General features: G+C 40.4%; 1 protein-coding gene across 1 annotated transcript in view; it reads left to right on the forward strand.

Moving 5' to 3' along the window:
• LOC115214510 (RING-H2 finger protein ATL52-like) overlaps positions 1-26,177 on the forward strand; it is a 53,388-nt gene that overhangs the window by 2,226 nt on the left and 24,985 nt on the right. The window lies entirely within an intron of this gene.

A 26,177-nucleotide genomic window follows, 5' to 3' on the forward strand; every position in this document is an offset into this window, starting at 1 on the left:
AATATTTATATATATTATATGGAAAGCGGACGCTAAATGATGAAAAAAAAATGAAATGAATGAAAATATATATATATATATATATAATATATATAATATATATAATATATATATATATATATATATATATATATATTCATATATATATATTTATATATAAATAGATGTGTGTATTTTTCCACGGAAAAAATATATAAATTGTTACCAGACTAGCAAAAAATCACGCAAGTAAAAAGGTTGCAACTCCGTGTTTTTAAAGGTAGAAACTTCGGGTTTACGTGAAATATTTTGTATAATATATATAAATAAATAAATGGAGTTAAACACCTAGCCCTATAGCATCATAATTTTGAAATATCTATAAAACCGCCAAAAGCTTGTTTATTTTCATGTTATATATATATATATATGAGGAAGTATAACTCCAAACTTACAGGGAAAAATTTAATTTAGTATTAAATCAAATATGAAACTTAAAACATTAGGATTATTCACTACAACACATTTATTATGTTAAATATTTAATTTTTAAGGTAAAAAAAATGTGTGAAGATATAATTTGGCTTAAAAAGACATAAACTATCGAATATCTTTAACTCAGTTATACTCCAATATTTAATTACCAAATTATTTAACAAAAATAATCACTATTAATATATATATATATATATATATATATATATATATATATATGTATATATATTGTTGCGGTTTGCTACCAGGTTTCTCTTATGTTATATATTATAGCGAATATTTTCTATTTAGTTTGTTTACTGTTAATGCAACGCTACTTATGTTTCCTATTTGGAAATAGATAAAATTATTTAGCTTTTAAAGTAGGAATATATAATGATAAAACCGCCACTTATAACTTACTTAAGTGTTATCATTATACTTAAGTCCTAACTACAGCTATATAAACGCCATTGAGAAATATACTTTCTGGAACGCTAACGAACATTAGCGTGAATGCATGTTGAATATCATTTTGTGTTCTTTTAACCGCTATAAAAAAATACAGTTTAATAATTACAGAAATACATAATATATATAGTTGAAGAACGTGAAGAAAAAGAAAACATTTTCTACATTAATTTTTATTATATACATATAGCATTTTTATATTATATACATTTTGAAGAAAAGTAAATTTTGTCGTAGAGAATTATGACTATATATCTTAACTATCTAATTTCTCATTCTAGCTATATTAAATCTCAACAATTCAAACAAGACTTGTTGGATTTTTCTTGGACATGGCATAAAAAAAATAACCAATGTCTCAAAGAAGTGAGTGTCGTGGAGTTTAGTCACATCCAACAAACACTGAATTTTTTCCCAAAATCCAGGGTTTTTATAACTGCTCAACTTGACTTTAAAGAATCAAAATCACATACAAATATTCTTTAACTAATTCTTAGAATTCCTATATGAGCAGTTATTTAAACAATGGAAAATCGACAATCCTATTTCTTCGGCAATACGACATTACATCATATTGCCTTCTACCACATTTAAAAATGGCTACACGCTACAATATAAACGCAAAATGTCTGTCTGTGTGTGTGTGCCCTTTATACAAATCCACAATTTTTCAGTTAGAGGGCTTGCACTTTCTATGGTCATTCAAAACCGTCCAAGGGTTGTCGTGCACATCTTTACATTTCCCCAGTCACCTCGCAAAGCCATTAAAAAATCAATAGAAGTGACTTTTTTGTGAATTTTCTATCCAAAACCCAATCAAAATGCCCGAAACTTGATACGCCAATTGAATGCCAGCTAGCTGTATGTGATTAATCGGAGATTTGGACAGTACTCGCGTGTATGTGTGCACGCACGCAGCTGTATATGCATGCACTAGTACTATGACCCGGCATTTCCGGGTCATAGTGCTAATATATATATATATATGTGTGTATGTGTGTGTGTATATTTTTTTATATATATATATATATATATATATATATATATATATATATATATATATATATATATATATATTATATATTATATATATATATTATATATATATATATATATATTTATATATATATATATATATATATATATATATATATATATATATTTATCAGATAAGAAATTTTGTCTTTTCAACCTCGTTCATGTACTCCTGTTTCTGCGTAGATCATAAACCCCCACCCGTTCATTCTTTATTATCTATCTATTTCTTTACCATGTAAACATAGTTCCGATAGCTTCGTCTTCCTAGTTTGTCTGAAGGTCATGCATATACGTTAATCGTCACATTTTATTTTATTCAAGTTCATCATTTCGATAATTCATTCTCTCTAAATTTGTCTAACCATAGTATACAAGTGCAGAAGATGCTCTCGTCTGAACTTGCTGGCTCGCGGTACGCCCGCCCTACTACCCCCTCCACTTTTACCGGAAGTTCTTATTCTCTGTCATCCTTGGGTGTCTTCCGCGAACACTTCTAAAGGCCTAACGCCATCTCCACCCCTACCCAGGGTTTATCGATTATATAGCGCATAAAATTGGTGTAGTGTATGCAGGTTGTAAGCTATTGTTTGTTTAAGAATTCTGACAAATGCAAGCTTTCTTTTCGGGTACATGACACTGCTGTCCCTCATCCCAGGGTCTCACAGACCCACACCTCCCACACCCTCAGAGTTGGCACACTCAACGTCAACACACTGAAAGGTAGGTCTGGTGAGATTGTTGAGATGCTTGGACGGAGACGTGTAGATTTGTGCTGCATCCAAGAAGTAAGGTGGAGAGAAGGTTCCGCTAGGTTCCTCACAGGCAAAGAACACAGGTAGAAGATTTTCTAGGCAGGGAGAACTGACGGGATCGGGGGCGTGGGTATACTTCTTGCGGAGAAATGGGTTGATAAGGTAATCGAGGTAGTCAGAGTATGTGACAGAGTACTTTAGATTAGTGTTTCACCATAGGTTAGCTACCATTATCTCGGCCTATGCCCCTCAACCAGGGCTACCGGATGAGCAGAAAGACCGATTTTATGACACCCTATAGCAGACTACCTCGTTGACGAATGACAGGGACCTTCTCTTTGTGGCTGGTGATTTCAATGGACATGTTGGACAACATGCAAGAGGCTTCCATGGCGTACATGGAGGCTATGGTTTTGGTTCCCGCAATGAAGAAGGAACCAGACTGCTGGAGTTCTGCGATGCAAATGATCATATGGTTTGCAATACCAACTTCAGGAAACCCACCAGTCACCTAGTCACCTACCGTTCTGGCAGATACATTAGCCAAATTGACTACATGCTCGCCAGAAAAAGGGAAAGATGGCTGCTTATAAATGCCAAAACCTTCCCAGGCGAAGAATGTACACTTCAACATAGATTAGTAGTTAGCGACTTCGGGATCAAGGCTAAATGGATGCCCAGAAGAAGACCAGCATGGAGGAAAAGGGTCTGGAAGCTTAAAGATCCTGCAAATGGATAGAGATTTAGAGACGTATTACTCGAAGCCTTTGACGAAATTTAAGGGGATATAGCATCACATAATGTGGAAGACAACTGGAGGTTTCTATGGGACAACCTGCTGAGAGCCACTGACCAGATCTGTGGATGATGCAAAGTCCCCTCTCGACCTAAGGTAACGTGGTGGTGGAACAATGTGGTTGACAGAACTATAAGACAAAAGAAACAGGCTTGGAAGGACTGAAAGAACGGAGGTAGCAGGGAATTGTATCAGACTGCCAGAAGGGAAGATAGGAGACAGGTTTATTTAGCCAGAGGGGAAGCAGATAAGAAAAAAATTGCCAATGTTCTGCGCCGTGAGGACCAAAGACTTGAAGTATTTCGTGTTGCAAGACAGTGTGTGAGAGAGAATCGTGATGTCGTAGGAGAGAAATGTGTCTGCATGGATGATGGTTCACTTGCACTAAACGAGACTGCAAAGAGAGAGGTTTGGAAAGGTTGCTCAATAAAGATAATGAATGGGAGAAAGAGAGTCTGCCGAATGTTGACCCAACAGAGGGATCAGCTATCCGAATTGACAGTACCTTGGTAGATAAAGCAATCAAGAGTATGAAGACAGGGAAATCCCCCGGCCCATCAGGAATCACTGCAGAGATGCTAAAAATATCTGGCAGTGTCGGCTATAGCCTAGTCACCCGTATAGTTAACCAGGTGATACACGAAGGAGTCATACCCAATGACTGGTGTAGCAGCATCATAGTCAACTGCTACAAAGATAAAGGTGACGCTTTAGATACAAATAATTACAGAGGTATCAAGTTGTTGGATCAGGTAATGAAGGTCACGGAGAGGGTCATAGCCCGACTAATTAGGGAGAGAGTCAGTTTAGATGAGATGCAGTTTGGTTCCGTGCCAGGGAAAAACACCACTGATGCTGGTAAGACAGCCGCAGGAGAAATACCTAGCTAAAGATAAACCTCTGTACCTGGCTTTCGCTGACATGGAGAAAACCTTTGATAGGGTCCCCCGATCCCTTCTCTGGTGGTCAATGAGGAAACTAGGGATAGACGAATGGTTAGTGAGAGCTGTGCGAGCCATGTACAGGGACGCCGTCAGTAAGGTGAGGGTACGCAACGAGTACAGTGAAGAATTCCGGGTAGAGGTTGGGGCCCACCAAGATTCCATGTTCAGCCCCCTCCTATTTATCATAGTCCTCCAGGCAATAACAGAGGAATTCAAGACAGGATGCCCCTGGGAGCTCCTCTATGCTGATGACATTGCTTTAATTTGAGTCACTATCAGAACTAGAAGAGAAGTTTCAGGTGTGGAAGCAAGGATTAGAATCAAAGGGCCTTAGAGTCAACCTAACTAAAACCAAAGTCCTAATAAGTAGGAAGGAAGACAAACCACAAACCCCTTCAGGTAGGTGGCCCTGCTCGATCTGTAGAAAAGGCGTAGGTAAAAATTCTATGAGATGTACCCAGTGTAAGCTATGGATACATAAGAGGTGCAGCAATATCAAAGGAAGGCTAACTAGGAAGATAGTTTTTGTCTGTGGCAGATGCTCAGAAGCAATAAACCCTGAAAATGTGCAGAGAACAACTTCTGCCACATTCCTGGGGGGGAAACTAGAAGTAGTTAATAGCTTCCGTTACCTAGGTGACCGACTCAGTAGCGGGGGACGGTGCGCTGAAAGTGTAGCTGCTAGAATAAGAATAGCCTGGGCAAAGTTCAGAGAGCTCTTACCTCTGATGGGGACAAAGGGCCTCTCGCTCAGAGTAAAGGGCAGACTGTATGACGCATGTGTACGAACAGCCATGCTACATGGCAGTGAAACATGGGCTGTGACTGCTGAGTTTCTACACCTTTTGACATGAAGCAGCTTGCATACATTGCTAACTTCTCGCTGCATGTGAATCGATAAATCCTCCTCCGCTTTTATGCTTAGCTTTGCGCAAAATAGTGAAAAAAAAAAAATTGAATCCTAATTTTTTCTTCCCTTTGTACTGAACTTTTTGAAAAGCGAACCTTCCCCACTATATATAGAAAAAATCATTCTATTTCACAAAATTGGTTTGATCAAAATTGCCCAAAGCACGGCTGAATGGCAGGCGCAATCACCTTTGAATATATATATATATATATATATAATCATCATCATCATCATCATCGTCGTTTAACGTCCGTTCTCCATGCTAGCATGGGTTGGACGGTTCGACCGGGGTTCTGGGAAGCCAGAAGGCTGCACCAGGCTCCAGTCTAATTTGGCAATGTTTCTACAGCTGGATGCCCTTCCTAACGCCAACCACTCCGTGAGTGTAGTGGGTGCTTTTTACGTGCCACCTGCACAGGTGCCAGGCGGGGCTGGCAACGGCCACGGTCAGATTGGTGTATTTTATGTGCCACCGGCACGGAAGCCAGTCGAGGCGGTGCTGGCATCGGCCACGAGTCGGATAGTGCTTTTTACGTACCACCAGACCAGGGATCCTGGCTGGTTCAATTCGATTTCGATTTCGCTTGCCCCAACATGTCTTCACAAGCAAAGGGGGTTGCAAGGGTGCCTGTCGTACGGTCGCATTGGAGTATTTTACGTGCCACGGCCACGAGTCGGATAGTGCTTTTTACGTACCACCAGACCAGGGATCCTGGCTGGTTCAATTCGATTTCGATTTCGCTTGCCCCAACATGTCTTCACAAGCAAAGGGGGTTGGCATGGGTGCCTGTCGTACGGTCGCATTGGAGTATTTTACGTGCCACGGCCACGAGTCGGATAGTGCTTTTTACGTACCACCAGGCCAGGGATCCTGGCTGGTTCAATTCGGTTTCGATTTCGATTTCGATTTCGATTTCGCTTGCCCCAACATGTCTTCGCAAGCATGGGGGGTTGGGATGGGTGTCTGTCGTCGGATGAGGTTCTATATCGACTTCGCTTGCCTCAACCGGTCTTTGTGTCCAAGGGAGGAAAGGCATTCATAAGTGGGCTGGGCTCACTTGTCCTGCCTGGTCTTCTCACGTACAGAATATTTCCAAAGGTCTCGGTCTCTGGTCATTTCCTCAGTGAGGCCTAAAGTTCGAAGGTCGTGCTTCACCACCTCGTCCCAGGTTTCCTGGGTCTACCTCTTCCACGGGTTCCCTCAACTGCTAGGGATTGGCACTTTCTCACACACCTATCTTCATCCATTCTCGCCACATGACCATACCAGCGCAATCGTCTCTCTTGCACACCACAACTGATGCTTCTTAGGTACAACATTTCTCTCAAGGTGCTAACGCTCTGTCGAGTATGTACACTGACATTACACATCCATCGGAGCATACTGGCTTCATTCCTCACGAGCTTACGCATGTCCTCAGCAGTCACAGCCCATGTTTCGCTGCCATGTAGCATGGCTGTTCGTACACACGCATCATACAGTCTGCCTTTTACTCTGAGCGAGAGGCCTTTAGTCACCAGCAGAGGTAAGAGCTCCCTAAACTTTGCCCAGGCTATTCTTATTCTAGCAGTTACACTTTCAGCGCACCCACCCCCACTACTGACTTGGTCACCTAGATAACGGAAGCTATCAACTACTTCTAGTTTTTCCCCTGGAAAGTGACGGAAGTTGTTTTCTGCAGCTTTTCGGAGGTTAATGCTCCCGAGCATCTGCCACATACAAAAACTATCTTCCCAGTTAGCCTACCTTTGACATTGCTGCACCTCTTATGTGTCCATAGCTTACACTGGGTACATCTTATAGAGTTTCTACCTACACCTTTTCTACAGATCGAGCAGGGCCATCTTCCTGAAGATATTTTGGATTGTCTACCTTTCTACTTATTAGTACTTTGGTTTTAGCTAGGTTGACTCTAAGGCCCCTTGATTCTAAACCCTCCTTCCACACTGGAACTTCTCCTCCAGTTCTGATAGTGACTCAGCAATAAGAGCAAGGTCGTCAGCGTAGAGGAGCTCCCAGGGACAGCCTGTCTTGAATTCCTCCGTAATTGCCTGGAGTACTATGATAAATAGGAGGGGGCTGAGTACTGAACCCTGGTGGACCCCAACCTCTACTTTGAATTCTTCTGTGTACGTGTTGCCAACCCTAACCTTACTTACGGCATCTCTGTACATGGCTTGCACAGTCCTCACCAGCCATTCATCTATCCCTAGTTTCCTCATTGACCACCAGATAAGGGATCGGGGGACCCTATCAAAAGCTTTCTCCATGTCAACGAAAGCCAGGTACAGGGGCTTATCTTTGGCTAGGTATTTCCTGCAGCTGCCTTACCAGGAATATAGCATCAGTGGTACTTTTTCCTGGCACGAACCCAAACTGCATCTCATCAAAACTAACTCTCTCTCTAATTAGTTGGGCTATGACCCTCTCTGTAACCTTCATACTTGATCCAACAGCTTGATACCTCTGTAATTATTTGTATCTAGGGCATCACCTTTACCTTTGTAGCAGTTGACTAGTATGCTGCTGCACCAGTCATTGGGTATGACTCCTTCGTGTATCACCTGGTTGACTATACGGGTGACTAGGTTATAGCCGACACTGCCAGATATTTTGAGCATCTCTGCAGTAATTCCTGATGGGCCTGGGGCTTTCCCTGTCTTCATGCTTCTAATTGCCTTAGCTACCACGGAACTATCAACTCGGATAGCTGGTCCCTCTGTAGGGTCAACATTCGGCAGACTCTCTTTATCCCATTCATTTTCCTCATTCAGTAACCTTTCATAGTGGCGTCTCCAAGCTTCTCTCTTTGCATCCTCATTTAGCGCAAGTGAACCATCCTCCATGCGAACACATTTCTCTCCTACCACATCACGATTCTCTCTCACACACTGTCTTGCAACACGAAATACCTCAAGTCTTTCATCCTCACGGCGCAGGACATTGGCAAATTTTTCTTATCTGCTTCCCCTCTGGCTAGATAGACCTGTCTCCTAGCTTCCCTTCTGGCAGTCTGATACCTTCCCTGCTACCACCGTTCTTCCAGGCCTTCCAAGCCTGTTTCTTTTGTCTAATAGCCCTGTCAACAATATTGTTCCACCACCACGTTATTTTGGGTCTTAAGGGGACTTTGCACCAGCCACAGATCTGGTCAGCGGCTTTCAGCAGGTTGTCCCTCAGAAACGTCCAGTTGTCTTCTACCCCATGTGTAGCTATACCCCCTTCCACTTCGTCAAAGGCTTCAAGTAACATATCTCTAAATCTCTGTCCATTCGCAGGGGCTTTAAGCTTCCAGACCCTTCTTCTCCATGTTGGTCGTCTTCTAGTCGCCCTCTTAGTCCTGATCCTAAAGTCACTAACTACCAGTCTATGTTGTGGGGTGCATTCTTCGCCTGGGAAGGTTTGGCATTTTTAAGCAGCCATCTTTCCCTTTTTCTGGCAAGGATGTAGTCGATTTGGCTAGTATGCCGGCCCGATCGGTAGGTGACCAGGTGGCTTGTTGGTTTCCTGAAGTTAGTGTTGCAGACCATAAGACTATTCGCATCGCAGAACTCCAGCAGCCTGGTTCTCTCCTCGTTGCGGGAAACATAACCGTAGCCTCCATGTACGCCATGGAAGCCCCCAGCATGTCGTCCAACATGCCCATTGAAATCACCAGCCACAAAGAGAAGGTCCCTGTCGTTCGTCGATGAGGTGGTCTGCAGTAGGGTGTCATAGAAACTGTTTTTCTGTCCATCGGGTAGCCTGGCTGAGGGGCATAGGCCGATATAATGGTTGCTAATCTATTATGAAGCACTATTCTAATCTTAAGTATTCTGTCACTTACTCTGATTACCTCAATTACTCTATCTATCCATTTCTCAGCGATAATTATACCCATGCCACCAACCCCGTCAGTGTTCCCTGCCCAGAAAATCTTGTACTGTGTCCCTTGCCTGTGAGGACCCTAGCAGATCCTCCTCTCCACCTATTTCTTGCATACAACATACATCAACACGTCTCCGTTCAAGCATCTCGACTATCTCGCCAGACCTACCTTTCAATGTGCCAACGTTGAGGGTGCCTACCCTGAGGGTGTGGGAGGTGTGGGCCTCTGAGACCCTGGGATGAGGGGCCGCAGTGTTCTGTACCTGAAAAGAAAGCTTGCATTTGCCAGATATCATACTGAGACTCTAGACTACAACCTGCATAAATTTCAAAGTTTTTGCGCTATATGATCACAATAAACCCTACATAGGGGTGCGGGGGGGGGGGTCAAGAAAGATAGAAAACAGAAACTTCCGGTTCTGGTAGAGGGGTGAGAGGGCGGGGTCACCTCCAAGGAACAACAGGTTTTAAGTTAATACGTAGGGAATTTTCTGCGACAGAAATTACTGAACATCTAGAAACTTCGGGGTTCGATTAAAACATAATATAAATAGGAGAGAGGGAGAATATTGTAGTGAATTCTGGGGATGGAATAACAACGGGATGACACTGAAATTAAAGGAGGAATTTAAAATGCATGACAGACAGGAAGCCATGCATACAAGATGGCGAAACAAATAATAGAGAAACGGGATTTAGGGTTACGAATCAACGCTTAAAAAATGAATATGAATGACAGGTTGTAAGTTAAATTCGCTTAGCTGGTCATTTTTCGAGTCAGTGTTTTGTCAGCAAGATGTAGAATCGAGAAGAGGGACGAGATAAATCGAACACTGCTTTATAAAGAGTTAGGGATTGGGGGGGGGGGATTATCAGGTGGAAGCATGAGAAAGAGAGAGGGGGGGAGAAGGAAGAGAGAGAGAGAGAGCTAAGGGACAACATGTTTAATTCGTAAGGAATTCTGCAACAGAAATTACTGAACATCTAGAAACTTCGGGGTTCGAGAAGAATGTAATATAAATAGAGAGAGAGAAAATATTTCGTAGGGAATTTAGGGTATCTTTGGGGAAAGGAATAACGACGAAGGAACAACAGGTTTTAAGTTAATACGTAGGGAATTTTCTGCGACAGAAATTACTGAACATCTAGAAACTTCGGGGTTCGAGAAGAATGTAATATAAATAAGAGAGAGAGAAAATATTTCGTAGGGAATTTAGGGTATCTTTGAACAACAGGTTTTAAGTTAATACGTAGGGAATTCTGCGACAGAAATTACTGAACATCTAGAAACTTCGGGGTTCGAGAAGAATGTAATATAAATAAGAGAGAGAGAAAATATTTCGTAGGGATTTAGGGTATTAGGGTTTGGGGAAAGGAATAACGACGGAGGAACAACAGGTTTTAAGTTAATACGTAGGGAATTTTCTGCAACAGAAATTACTGAACATCTAGGAACTTCGGGGTTCGAGGAGGAAGAACGTAATATAAATAAGATATATATATATATATATATATATGTATGTATACAGAAATGGAAACACCTAGCACCATAGCATCATAATTTTGAAATACCTATAAAACCGTCAAAAGCTTGTTTATTTTTATGTTCTTTAATTTATTATTAGTGTTGCTTCATATGTTTTGCTATGGTAATTAAAATTCATTAAAATGACAGATCTATCGGACTTCCACAGAGGTCAAATTGTTGGTGCTCGTATGGCAGGCGCTAGCGTAACGAAAACAGCCGAAATATTTGGTGTATCAAGAAGTACTGTCTCGAAAGTAATGACAGCCTTTGAGAAAGAGGAAAAAGCTTCTCATCGAAACAAAACTCCGGAAGAAAACCAAAACTTTCAGCTAAGGACCGTCGGACTCTTACGTGAATTGTTAGAAAGGATCACAAAAGTATTACTGCAGAGCTTAATGACCACCACGAGAACCCAGTTTCCACAGAAACTGTTCGCCGGATTTCACGGGAGGGCTGCAATCAGAAAATCACTACTTTCAAAAGCAGACGTTGCAAAGCGTTTAGAGTGGAGTAGAGCAGAATGTTATTTCCTCGGACGAGTCATCCTTTACCTTATTTCCGACCACCGGCCGAGTATACGTATGGAGACAGCCAAAAGAAGCATTTAACCCAGACTGTCTTCTTCCAACTGTTAAACATGGAGGAGGATCTGTGATGATCGGGGGTGGGGACTATATCTTGGAAATCCGCCGGCCCAATGGTTTCCCTTCATGGCAGAATTAATAGTCGAAACTGTTTAAGCATTTTATCTGATCAAATTCATCCTATGGTTGCAGAACTGTTTCCGGAGGGAAACGTAATCTTTCAGGATGATAATGCACCAATTCACACAGCTAAAATTGTTACTGAATGGCACGAGGAACATTCTAGTGAAGTTGAACATCTTATCTGGCCACCACAGTCCCTAAATCTCAATATTATCGAACATTTATGGTGCATTTTAGAAAAACAAGTAAGGAGTCCATAACCTCCACCACCATTACTGCAAGAACTGGAGACTGTTTAAGCTGAAGAATGGAAAAAATTCCTTTGGAAACAAATCAAACTTTGTACGAGTCCATACCTCATAGAATTCAAGCTGTAATTACTGCCAAAGGCGGTCCTACCCCCATATTAAAATAAATTTTGTTTGAAATTTTAAAGTGTTTCCATTATTTTTTCCCACCCCTGTATATATACGACGGGTTTCTTTCAGTTTTCTTCTACCAAATCCACTCACAAGGATTTGGTCAACCCGGGGCTATGGTAAAAGACACTTGCCCAAGGTACCATACAGTATGACTGAACCCGGAACCATGTGGCTGGTAAGCAAGCTACTTACAATACAGCCACTCCTGCTAGTACGTTTTTTCGACAAATTTTTCAACCTTGACCCGATTGTAATTGAGGTTGAAAATAAAATATCTTAATAGTTTTTGGTGTTTAACAATCAATGTTCTTTTTTCTGTTGAATTCCAAGTCAACTTTTTTTTATCCCACATTAATGTCTAATTTGATAATTTGCAGTTTTCAAAGAATTATGTCTAAACCTGAGCAAAATAAATAATGACTAATTTCAATTTTATTCTCTTTCACCACCTGATGTATAAATATTATATATCATGAAGGGAGCCACTCCAGCAGATCGTGAACAAGCTATAGAGAATATTTTATGTTGAGCTTTTAGACTTAGTTGGGTTTCGTTAATTTCATATCATGTGCCACTTTTCTTCGATCCCCCATCATTTTGGCTAGGTACCTATAGAAGCAAATTTACTTTATTGTATCTTACTCATTTTGCCCCACCTAAATTTGTATTTTATATGCTCAAAGAGAATGGAGGTATATATCAGTGACATCCTCAATGACTCTTCCATCCCACATGTGTGTACGATGGGTGGGAAAGAGACGTGGGATGGAAGAGTTGTTGAAGAGGTCACAAATGTGTAGCGAAAGATTTCCAGACAATGGATATAAGATATGTGATGTAAAGGAAGAAAAAAACAGAAGCGAAGAGAGAATTTTGGCAGCCTTACCTGTCGGTCCGGAAAAAGGGTCACTTTCAACATTCACGTGCTGTCATGATCTCCAAGGTTCACTCCACGTCCACGTGCGCTATCCGATGCTCTACCTTCTCACACGTCCGCTCTGATGTGCTGTTCGCCGCCGACTGACCCTCTAGCTTCTCTGAATGCCGCATGTCCACCGCGGCACTTCCGGTGGGATCCACAGGCCCCACTTCCGACAAGACATGCCTACTTCCTCCCTTCCCTGCAATACAACCTGGCTCATAACACCACAAGAAAGAACGGAGATAATTTTTTGAAACAGTGTTGTCTGTTTTAGACGCAGCAAATGATTTTAGCTCAATAGAGGCCAAAGGATTGGTTAAAATTCGAAAAATTAAACTACGTTAAACTTACAAATTACAATTTTCTCAAGAAAGCCAAGAGAAAAAATGTTTTATTTTGACACATTCTACCAGTATACGAAGTTTAAAAGTGTTTAGTTAACTAGAAATTGTGTTGAAAACTGCCTTCAAAAGGAAAAGATCCGTGTTTTGAATGTTATAGTGTTTTAATGCATTTACTGAAGGTAATTTGCTAAGCTGTGGAAGCGCGTGGATTAGTGGTTAGGGTGTCAGCATCATGATCGTAAAATTGTGGTTTCGATTCCTGGACCGGGCGACGCGTTGTGTTCTTGAGCAAAACACTTCATTTCACGTTGCTCCAGTCCACTTAGCTGGCAAAAATGAATAACTCTGCGATGGACTGGTGTCCCGTCTACATACGCTATTGAAACCGGGAAACTGAGCCCATGAGCCTGGCTAGGCTTTAAAAGAGCGCATTTATTTTATTTTTATTTAATTTGCTAAGCTGTTATAGTTTTTGTAAGCTGATATATTTGTAAAAAAAGATTTTTTTCTCAAAGTCAAAAATATTGTGAATATTATTTATTGTGTCCCACTTTCCTTTTAAATTGACATGCGAGCGAGTATGGCTAAATAACATGTATCATATTTTCGTTGTTTTAAGTGCCTTTGTACTTGGGAACATCAAATCCTCAACACTAATACTGTGGAACAATCAAAGATATAACAGCTGAAAGAAGAGATCGTGGCACCAGCACCCAGCTGATACTCATTACAGTTAAATAATCCTTTACAAGGCCTGAAATTTTGGATGAGAGGGAACTAGTCGATTACATCGATCCCCAGCGTTTCACTGGTACTTAATTTATCGACCCCGAAAGATAGAAGGACGAATGCCGCTAAGCATTTTGCCGAGCGTACTAACGATTTTGCTAGTTCGCCGCCTTATTACGGCTAAATAATGAATATAAATAATAAAAAAAAAGAGCTAATGTGAGAAACTCTTCATAGTCGTTCGATCAACTATATTTCCCTTAAATCACATCCGTCTTAAAGAAAAGATGTATTGGATAAAAAAAAACAGGATGAAGCTAGAACGCCTTTGAGTTAATCTGGAATTAATCAATCAAAGAGCAACTTCGAGCGGTAGATTTTTTTTTTTTAATAAATGGAAAATTTTAGCGTATTGACATCTAAATAATTAGGTTTGGAAGTACAAGCAGGATACAAGTGCAAGCACAAGTGTGTGTTAATAATTTTTAACTGGCAATAGTTACTAAGTGACTAAAAGGCTAAGAGTCCCGTGCATTGTAAAAAAATATCGGCCCTTGAGTCACTTTGTAACTTCTGCTGATTTAAAATAATAAAAATAATATCTAAATAGAATTTAATTTGAAAGCAACACCCTGTAAAAAAAAAAATGAAGAAAAAAATCCTCTCGGTTCTGGGATCTCATGAAATTATCCAGAGATTATACGAATAGGTCCGCTGTTTTCATTATATTTCTCTGCTTGCCTATAGGGCACCAACTTCATACAGAGGGGTTTTTTCTACGATTCCTCACATATTCTAAAGTGTTGCAGCGGAGGTGGAAGCTACCACGTTCGTGACTTAACAGAGTAATGTGTAGAAATCTCAGCAATTGCAGACTAATTATATTGTTCAGACAGTGACATTTGAGAAGTTTGAGGGAGTCGGGTGACTAACCAAGAAGTTCTTGACATCTTCGTTGCTTCGGCTGACAGATGTACGAACATATGGTGGATGCAGCATCTCGGCCTAAAAATCGTTCGCGATTATGACGAAACTGCGCTCTTGATTTGCTTCTGGTATAAAAATTAACAAAAGGATTACATTTGAAAGATTCTGTCACTATTTATGACAACCCTTAAAAAAAATGTTCGTAATGTATCATATAGATGTAATTTTTGACACTGAATCCGGATCTTTTCGGTTTGAACGGCAGTTTTTTTCTAGCGGTGTCATATAAAATTGTCACCCATAATTATGACCCTAGTATCGATCTATTGCATTTCAATCTGTTTTAGGGTTAGGGTTAGGGGTGGGGGGGAAGGGTATCTTTTTTCTTCAGAAATGTGAATAAACCCAATCTGTTTCTTAAACGAGGGACATATTCATACGGCACAGAATGTCTTCACCTTAAATAAACATCATTGATTGGTTGAAATTGCAGAAATTGAAGAAAAAAAAACAAACAAATATCTTACAAACTATAGAATTTTCCCAATAAAGCCAAGAGAAAAAGATGTTTTATAAACACATTCTACCAGTATAAGAAGTTTAAAAGTGTTTTAGTTATGTGGAAATTATTTTTAAAAACTGCCTCTCAAACCGAAAAGATCCCTGAATCCGAATTTGTTATTCATTTAGTTCAGAAAAAATTTCCAAAAAAATGTTACAAGTTTTATAATTTTTAGCCAATCAGAAAACAGCGTTCGCTGCCTCTTCCATCATCAGGGGAAGAGGACATCGGCATGTCAAAACATTGCTACTTCCCTTGTACACGCACTCACATACACACGTGTACTCACACGGATTTCAAACGCTGTTTGATTTTTCTTTTCAGCGTTGAATGTTCACCATCCCATGTCCATTGCACACACACACACACACACACACACCACACACACACACACACACACACAACACACACACACACACACAAGCACACACACACACACAAATACACACATACACACACATACACACACACACACACACACACAAACAAACACTCACATATACTCACACAGAGTTGAAACACTCCCACCATCAGTTTGCCATCACCCCCTCCTTTCTTGATTCATCTACCACACTTTCCTTTCTCATCCATCTATCACCCCTTCCTTTCTTATCCATATGTTGTAACGGAGAAAAACACAAGAGTATTATTATAGTGAGATTATCTTTCTCGTATCTCCTTCTACTCCTTGTGCGCATGCGCAGCATCTTTGATTACTATGGAAACAGCTTTTCGCCACGGTGATGTGTAAAATACTCGCTTCTGATTGGCTAAAATACCCAAATTTCGCAAATTTCAAAGGCTAAAAATTTTTTTAATTATGGATTTATAGGAAAAATGAATTTCATTTTCATAATTAGTATACAAAATTTAATCCATATACCAATTTTGAAAACAATTGGTAAAAAATTGCCAAGTGGTGAAAACCACAATATTCAACACAAATTCAGCAGCTGAATTGTCAGTCAAAAGTTTAATAAAAAGATAGAAATAAGAAACATGTGTTGTAGACACAAGGCCAACAATATTTGAGAATAGGTTTAGTCGACAGTACTTCATAATACCAACTCCGAGATGAAAAGCAAAGTTAACCTCAACAAGATATGGGCTTTGTAATATGGATAATAATGGTTTCAAATTTTGGCACAAAGCCAGCAATTTCGAAGGTTGGGATAAGTCAATCACATCGACCCAGTGCTCCGCTGGTACTTATTTTATCGACCACCAAAGGATGAAGGGAAAAATGGGCCTCGGAGGAATTTGAACTCAGAACGTAAAGACACATTGCTGCTAAGCATTTTATCTGGCGCGCTAGATTCTGCCAGCTCAATAAGAATGTCTTTTATTTGTTTCAGTCTGCGGCCATTAGACTGCGGCCATTCTGGGATACCCCCTTGAAGTTTCAAGTCGAATGAATCAACCCCAGTACTTTTTTAAGCTTAGGACTTATTATATCGGTCACTTTTGTCGTACCGCTTTGTCACGGGTACGTAAACACACCAACGCTTTGGTGTTGGTTGGTTTATCTTCATAGGTAAACTAATTAGAGTTAGATAACGCTTAGTTATTGGTGTCTAGTATTGGAAGATTATACATACATACATACATACATATATGAATATATATATATATACATATACATATATATGAATATATGTATATATACATATACATATACAGGCGCAGGAGTGGCTGTGTGGTAAGTAGCTTGCTAACCAACCACATGGTTCCGGTTCAGTCCCCTTGCGTGGCATCTTGGGCAAGTGTCTTCTGCTATAGCCCCGGGCCGACCAATGCCTTGTGAGTGGATTTGGTAGACGGAAACTGAAAGAAGCCTGTCGTATATATGTATATATATATATATGTGTGTGTTTGTGTGTCTGTGTTTGTCCCCCCAACATCGCTTGACAACCGATGCTGGTGTGTTTACGTCCCCGTAACTCAGCGGTTCGGCAAAAGAGATCGATAGAATAAGTACTGGGCTTACAAAGAATAAGTCCCGGGGTCGATTTGCTCGACTAAAGGCGGTGCTCCAGCATGGCCGCAGTCAAATGACTGAAACAAGTAAAAGAGTAAAAGAGTATATGTGTGTGTGTGTGTGTGTGTGTGTGTGTGTGTGTGTGTGTGTGTGTGTATAGTGTTTGAGGGCAAGAAGCCCCTCGTGGTGTGGGATCACCCTGTATAGGCTCTTGATGTCAAGAGTGAAGAGAAGTTCCTAGGAGGGAAGGAGAAAGAGTTGAACAGACGAAGAGCATGGTTAGTGTCATGGATGTGAGAGAGGAGGGAAGATACTAGGGGGCAAGGATACGGTCAAGATATTTGGAGATAGGGCGGCCAGGGTTGTTAGGTTTGTGTAACAACCCTGGCCGCCCCATCGTATCCGTCTGAAACTGCCCCACGGAACTCATCTTCAAATATCTTGACCGTATCCTTGCCCCCTAGTATCTTCCCTCCTCTCTCACATCCATGACACTAACCATGCTCATCGTCTGTTCAACTCTTTGTCCTTCCCTCCTGGGAACTTCTCTTCACTCTTGACATCAAGAGCCTATACAGGGTGATTCCACATCACGAGGAGCTTCTTGGCTTCAAACACTACCTTGACCTTCGACCTAACTCCCAACCTGACACTTCCTCACTTGTTCTCTCCACTAACTGCTTCTCGTTCGAGGATGACTTTTACCAACAAGTCTCGGGGGTGGCCATGGGAACGAGGATAGGCCCCAACTATGCGAACCTGTTCGTTGGCTACGTTGAGGCCCAAATATCATCAAGATTTACTGGTCCTTCTCCCGAACTTTACAGTCATTATATTGACGAATGTATCGGTGCGACCTCGTTCTCCCGCAAACAACTCGACTCCTTCCCTTCCTTTGTCAAATCTTTCCATCCTGCCCTCGAATTCTCCTGCACTATTTCCAACACTTCTTTTACCTTTCCCGACATTTCGGTCAGCATTCATCACTCCACTCTCACCACCTCCATCCACAGACAGCAGACTCAAAAATGATGGATAGGTTTGTTCCCCATCAGTTTAATGACATTCAGAGAAACTGACGCCTTACAGTGTGTTCCATGTTGATTTCTAAGTTGGAAAGAGAACTATTTTTGTATCGACTCTTTGCGTTGTGGTGATGGTAGGGAAACTGGCAGGTGGGGCGACAAACCTGGCAGTGACACGCCGCATGTTCAATTCAGATGTTAGGATTACCTGCACAGACCCATGCGACAGACCAACAACATCAGCAGTATTGCTGATTACCCCACGACGATCCTCATGCACAAGTTAATGAATTTTCTCCACATTTTTAAGGGTGATGCTCGTGACAGGTCTTCCAGATGGCTCATCGTCTTTCAAGTATGTTCTGTTTTCGAAGCGTCTGTACCACTCGAAACATAGCGTACGACCCATTGTATCGTTGCCGTAAGCTTGTCGAAACAGGCTCAATGTCTCTGTAGCAGACTTCCCAAGTTTAACGCAAAATTTCACGTTGGCTCTTTGTTCCAACTTCCTGTGTATGACAAAATCGGAAACTACGGCATACACGTGATCACAAAAACACAAATTACGAAGTAAGCACAGCGACTCACTCGGATCACTGCCTCATGAAGGAGACTTCTAGCTCTCACTGCACATGCCACCTTGTGCTGCCATCTCTTATGTAATCATCATAACAAACATGAACAATCAACGTTGCCCATTGTCTCCCTTGATACAAGGACATTCAGTAAGTTTCCCGCCACAACAAATACCTTGTACAACAACGGCAGTCTAATAAAGTATCAAACGAAATAGACAACATATTCTTAAAACAAACGAACACGTTCGCATAACAGAAGAATTAGATTATGAAAATATATTTCCAAAGTCAACAAACACGCATGAAAAAACAAAAACAGCACAACTACAGAATTCAACACTACAAAATAATAAAACCACAAAAAGTGGACGACGAATAATTATTCCCTGTAGATACAGATGATGATAATAAAAAAAAATTAAATAAAAAAAGGAAGATGTTATGTAATCATCATAACAAACATGAACAATCAACGTTGCCCATTGTCTCCCTTGATACAAGGACATTCAGTAAGTTTCCCGCCACAACAAATACCTTGTACAACAACGGCAGTCTAATAAAGTATCTCGTATCGTTAACATGTTTTTTCAGTCTCTCTCATTTTCTTAACCTTTCATACTAAGTACTCACTACTTCCTTTAATACTCAATACATTATATATATATAACAACAACACCATCTGCTGGCACGTTACAGAACTAGTCCGGGACCTTTTTGATATCACTACGTGTGTGTGTATATATATTTCGTTTGCAAGATTCTTTATGTGAGTTCGTGTGTATTTGCATGTGTGTGTGTTTGTATACGTCTGTCTCCCTTTGTGTGCGTTTCTTAGTGTGTGTGTGTGTGTGTGTGTGTGTGTGTGTGTGTGTGTGTGTATAAGTTTTTCGTGACTGTGTCTGTATCTCCATATATGTGGACACGTCTCTCCATGTCCTGGTGTGAAGTGAAGTGTATGTGTATATGGTCAGGTGTTTCAGACTTAATTTGTGTATGTGTATGTATGCTTGTCTGTTCATATAACCTATGTACCTATCCGTCAAGCGACTCCTTTAATTGAATGCTTTCTTTGGTTTATTAACGGAGTCGCTCGAAACGGCCGTAATGAATTGAAACTTACACATCTTTGTCACTCATTTATATTACATGTATGTATATATGTATGAACGTGTTTATGCGTGTCTGTGTTTGTCCCTTCACCATCGTTTGACAACCACTGCTGGAGTTTATGTCCCCGTAAGTTAACGCTAGTATACATACATACATACATACAAGTGTGTGTGAGTGTGTGTGTGTGTGTGTGTGTGTGTGTGTGTGTGTGTAGTGGTTTCATGCAGGCATAGCGTGGATTCGATCCTCGATAGCAAAATTTCACTTAACAGCTCAACAGAACTTTTCTCACAGTAAAACAAGTTTTTCTGTGAGTGACAGCAGTTACATTTGGGCGGTCGGACAAGTTGTTTTGAGAAAATTTGGTTTAAATGTTTGACAACTCAGCACTTTTCATCCTATCGCAGTCAAGAAAATAAATGTAAGTCAGCGATTAACCGCCACACCGAAAAGTCAGGCCTTGGGGTAATGTCAAATATGAGTAAAGTGGAAGTATACAAAAATAAATATAAATAATATAAATAAACGATATAAATTTATATTATGGCTTATTATTCCTTATATTTTGAAGTACATACGAGGTCTGGTCAATAAGTATCCGGACTGTTATTATAGTAACGAAGCTAAAGTTCTCAGAGTGACGCTGCTTGGCACGGATTGACCTTGAACGCTGCTGTACATGCACACTAAGTTTTAACGTTCTAGCTTGCTTCCGATGGTTACAACAGTACTTGGAAGGAAGGTGTGTAGCGTGTGACCATGACAGAAAAATTTGTCATGGCGATACCTGCTCAGATACCAAAGTTTCAGAAAGTGTATAGAGAGGAGTGTATGAGCCGCACACAAGTGTACGAGTGATTCAGACGTTTCTAAGATGGCCGAAAAAATGTCGATATTGACGAACGTTCTGGGAGACCAGCAACAAGCAGAACTGAGAAAAACATCGCAGATGTGAGTGCAGCTGTGAGGGGAAATCGTCGAATAACCATCCGTGAGTTATCAGAGGATGTGCAGATTTCTTAAGGTTCAATAAACCAGTACAACCTGTGTCAGTGGGGTAGAAAGGGCTCCTTAGCCGTAGTGAAGGCAATCTATCTAGGGAGATAACCTTACAATAAATCACTCGGTCCGTAGCTTAGAAATACTGGGTTGACGTCCAGCGGGAACAGCTTTGTTTCATGGAGGAGGAAAGTTCTTCTTTAGTACTTGGTTGTACAATGCTTTCCAATGTGTGTAGTAGTGGCGCGCGCAAACATTATTAGCCATTTGAAAAGACTATGGAATTTACAATTAACTGCACTAGGGTTCCTCTTCCCCAGGGAACCAGACCTAATGGTATACCTACGGATGTAAGTCCAGCCCCTGCTTTGCCGGGTCCTGTCTCTGATCACGTTGCACCTCCAAGGGCATCCATTGACGGTGATGCCCTCAATCTTAACAGACGGGTATCACCTGATGGAGAAGAGTCAGCTCCCAACCAAACAACACCAAACAAACACCTCATCAGCTGTAAAAATCATGCGATACTCAGCACCTTCAATGCCCGCACCCTCGGCTCTCTTGGACGTCTAGAAGAACTTGGTGCAAATGCAGAATCACATGGCATTGATATAATAGCTGTCCAAGAACACCGATTTTACCACCCTGACAACATCCTCAAATACCATCAAGTCGATTCTTATCAACTTGTAACCTCCTCAGCATCAAAGAATACTGTTAATTCAACAGTTGGAGGTATCGGATTTCTACTTTCATCAAAAGCCAGTGATACTCTCTTGAGTATAGAGTCAATCTCACCTAGAATTATGGTGCTTGAGATAGATGGAAACCCGAAAACAACATTGGTATGTGTGTATAGCCCACATAATTCGTCTGTGACAGACGAGATTGAGAATTTTTATACTACCCTTCATTCAACCATTGAGCAAGTACCTCTCCATAATTTTCTAGTTATAGCTGGTGATCTGAATGCTAGACTAGTACCCGATGAGACCAAGTTTACTTTCAACTCTAAAACTAATCGGAACGGAGAAATGCTCAAAGACTTCTTGGAGGAATTTAATCTCTACACCTCCAACAATTCTTTTATGAAACCAAAAGGTCAACTTTGGACATTTGAGTCCCCACTTGGTGATAGGGCACAAATTGACTACCTCATCTAAGACTTCAAACTTGAAATCTTCAAAGCCACAGTCGAACCAATTCTACTATATGGCTCAGAAACCTGGACGTTATCAAAGAAGCTTGAGAGGTGGTTGGATGGAACCTACACTCGCCTCCTTATGAGAGCTCAAAATCTCTCGGGGAAGCGCCATCCTACGAAAATGCAAATATATGGGAAACTACCACCTCTGTCATCTCTTGTGAAAGGTAAGAGAGTCCAGTTTGCTGGACATTGTTGTAGAGCTGAAAAAGGTAATTTCTACTCTTCTCCTCTGGAAGCCATCTACTCGCAATACCAGAGGGCGCACACTCTCCTACCCTGATGTAATCTCCAGGGATACAGGCATCCAGCAACAGGACCTCCGTAATGCCATGATGGACCGTGAAGTCTGACGTAGCATGGTAAATTCCATTGTCTCGACCACGGTCGAACAATGATGATGATGAAGGTTCAGTTCAGTCCATTATCACTGAAGATTTGTGTATGAGACACGTGTCCGTCAATTTGTGCCAAAATTGCTTTCAGCTGACCAAAGGGACACTTGGGTTTCAATTGCACAAGATCTCCTTGATAGTGTCGAGAACGATGAAAACTTTTTGAAAACTTTGCGTAGGCCTCTGAGTATGTATCGTCAGGCTTTTGGCAGAATTTGATGCAGATTCTCTGCTCAGTTTTCTTTGTCATGGTCAATGCGACGATCACACGCTACACACGTTCCTTCCAAGCACTGCTGTAAACAGGGAAAGTGAGCTATAACGTTAAAACTTAGTGTGCATGCACAGCAGAGTTCAAGGTGAATATGTACCAAGCGGCTTCACTCTGTGTGCTTTAGCTTCGTTACTATGGCAACAGTCCGGATATTTATTGATCAGACCACGCATGTATAGGGAGACAAAAATCTTTTAAGTGCTTAGGGCCTCTGTGAATGTTAATCCGGTTCTAAAGAATAACGACATGTAAGCAAACAACTTCTGGTGCTGCATTGGCATGCGATCTACAAGGGAGATTACTTTCGGTTACTTTTTAGTTTACTTTCCAATTCCTAAAAACCCGTAAGACGTTGGCTAAAGATTTTTACAATGTGATCAGCGACGAGACGAAGGCAGTTCCATTTTTAAAAGAAACAAGCACTAAATTCTCATCATTTCTTAAGAAAATGAAAGGTTCTACTTTGGCATGCGATCTACAATTTAAAGAAAAATTATTTTAGGTGACGAAATCGAAGTAACCAGTAACCGGACAGTACAAAACAGAACTGGTTAACATAAAGGGCAGCAGAGTTATCTCCCATATAGGTCACAAACCGAAGCAGCACCCAAGTTCTACGCTTTACTTACTTCTAATTTGTTTACTTACAACATATCTTTATTTCGATACATTTGCCAGCAGGTCAGGATTAAGATCCTCAGAGGCCTTTAAGCGCTTAGAAGATTTTTGTGTCGCCACATATATGCAATTCAAAATATAAACACTAATAAACCATAAAATAAATTTCTACTTTTGAAAATGAAGCAAAACTAACGGTGTTTATTTTTGTATACTTGCACTTTGAAAAATTTTTTCTTCTTTTTTTAATTGTAAATTCTTGGACCAGATCTTAAAAATTAATCTTACGTAACACGTCTAATTCTATACATAGTAGCGATGAGACATCCTAAATATTATTTTGGTAAGTTTAAAGTGACTTCTGTTGGGCCGTAAACTATTTGCCATTTCTGTGGTGCCTACTCTCTTCCCTTGATGCCCTCAGCACGTGCATATTTTGCTTAATGGTTAATCCAGCGTTGCCTGCCAAGCAAATGATTTAATCTGAGACCGCAAGTTAGAACTAAAATTACAGCGGAGAAAACATAATTAAGCCATTCATAAAATACATCAAAGAGATTCTTTGCACTTGAAGAGTATTTAAATAATGCAGAGTAGTACACTTAATGTGGTGTTCAGTGTCCAAGAATATTTAATCAATAGAAATTAGACTTGCCACGAAAAGTTATTAAGCGTTGTTGATAGATCTTGTCAGGGTACAGAACTCCGAAATTCAAATTGTTTTAACATTAAATGATTGCCAGAAAGAAGTGATGTAATGGAAGTTGAATACAAAGAAATATCAATAAAAAAATGCATCTGCCTATAATATTGTTGCTTTGAGTCTAAGAGCTTATGAAGTGGGAGATTATCCGGATTATCAGGGGATTTTAGACAACTGATTGTACAAGACTTCCTCCCCTCCAGCCACTGAATCGGACGTATTTCGTCATTGAGAAAGAAATGTGTGGCGTCAGTAAAATGTAGGGGAGAGGAAAATACGTCTATTTTTTAAATTTAGGTATTTATGTCTGTGAGTGCGAATGTATTAGCGAGTGTGGTGGTGGTGGTGGTGGTGGTGTGTATGTGTGTGTGTGTGTGTGTGTGTGTGTGAGAGAGAGAGAGAGAGAGAGAGAGAGACAGTGTGTGCGTGCGTGTGGGAAGAGTTGAAGTGAAACAAAATTTTAAAAAATTGGAACTAATGGAGAGAGAGAGAGAGGGGGGGGGGAGAGGGAGAGAGAGAGAGGGGGGTAAAGATAAAGAAAAGAGGGAAACATAAAGCTATTAAATATTCTCTAGGAAGAGGTTATGAGGAGAAAGCTCTCTGGAATCAGCAATGTCGGTGTGGTTGGTGTTATTCTTCAAAAAATGGATCGAAAGGGAACTCCAGGGAAATTCCTTTTCGTCGCTAATAATGAATTCTTGCTTGGCTTGCCGGCTAAATGCGATAACACTGACCTTTCAGTCACGGTTTAACTATATCACCTACCATCCGATGCTCAGTTGGAATATGGTGCCAGTGGACAGTTGCTACTGATGAAGAAGAAAAAAGCAGAAATTCAGATCTAGCTATGCCACCGCCGCTGCTGGGATCTTTGCATGCTGCCGATATATATATATATATATATATATATATATATATATATATATATATATATATATATATACATACATACATCATCATCATCATTGTTCGACCGTGATCGAGACAATGGAATTTACCATGCTACGCCAGACTTCACGGTCCATCATGGCAATACGAAGGTCCTGTTGCTGGATGCCTGTATCCCTGGAGATTACATCAGGGTAGGAGAGTGTGCGCCCTCTGGCATTGCGAGTAGATGGCTTCCAGAGGAGGAGAGTAGAAATGACCTCTTTTTCAGCTCTACAACAATGTCCTGCAAACTGGACTCCCCTACCTTTCACAAGAGATGACACAGGTGGTAGTTTCCCATATATATATATATATATATATATATATATATATAATATATATATATATATATATATATATTATATATATATATATATATATATATATATATATATATATATGTATATATATATATATATACATATATACATATACATATATATACATATACATATATATACATATATATATCTCTCTATATAAACGGCAGTTTGTCTGTGTGTGTTTCTGTGTGTCTGTTAGCTTGTACCCTCACCCTGACCACGGCTTTCAACCGATTCTGATGAAACTTATCACACACATAGCCCAATGTCATAATTCAAAACTAACGCAGAGAAAATTTTGAAAAGTTCCCCCAGTTCTGAAAAAAATCGATAAATTCGACATGGGGTCGAGAATCAGAGACACAAACCACAGACTGTCTAGGGGACGCAACTCGACCGTTTTAACTCTCAAAAAAAAAATTACCATAATTTCTTTTCCATTGTTTTGGCTATAACTCTCTAAAAATGCTTTATAGTTATTTCCCTTACAAACCCGAGCAACGCCGGACGATACTGCTAGTATATATATATATATATATATGTAACGATGCAGTGATCGAATCCACTTCATGCTTGCAAGATTCACTTCATATATATTAATACTAGCATCTAAAAGAGGTGCTTTCTGAAGTCGAATACCTTCGTTTACAGACTTTCAGCAGTATGT

The sequence above is a fragment of the Octopus sinensis genome, linkage group LG1 (genome assembly GCF_006345805.1).
Source record: "Octopus sinensis linkage group LG1, ASM634580v1, whole genome shotgun sequence".
NCBI lineage: Eukaryota > Metazoa > Mollusca > Cephalopoda > Octopoda > Octopodidae > Octopus > Octopus sinensis.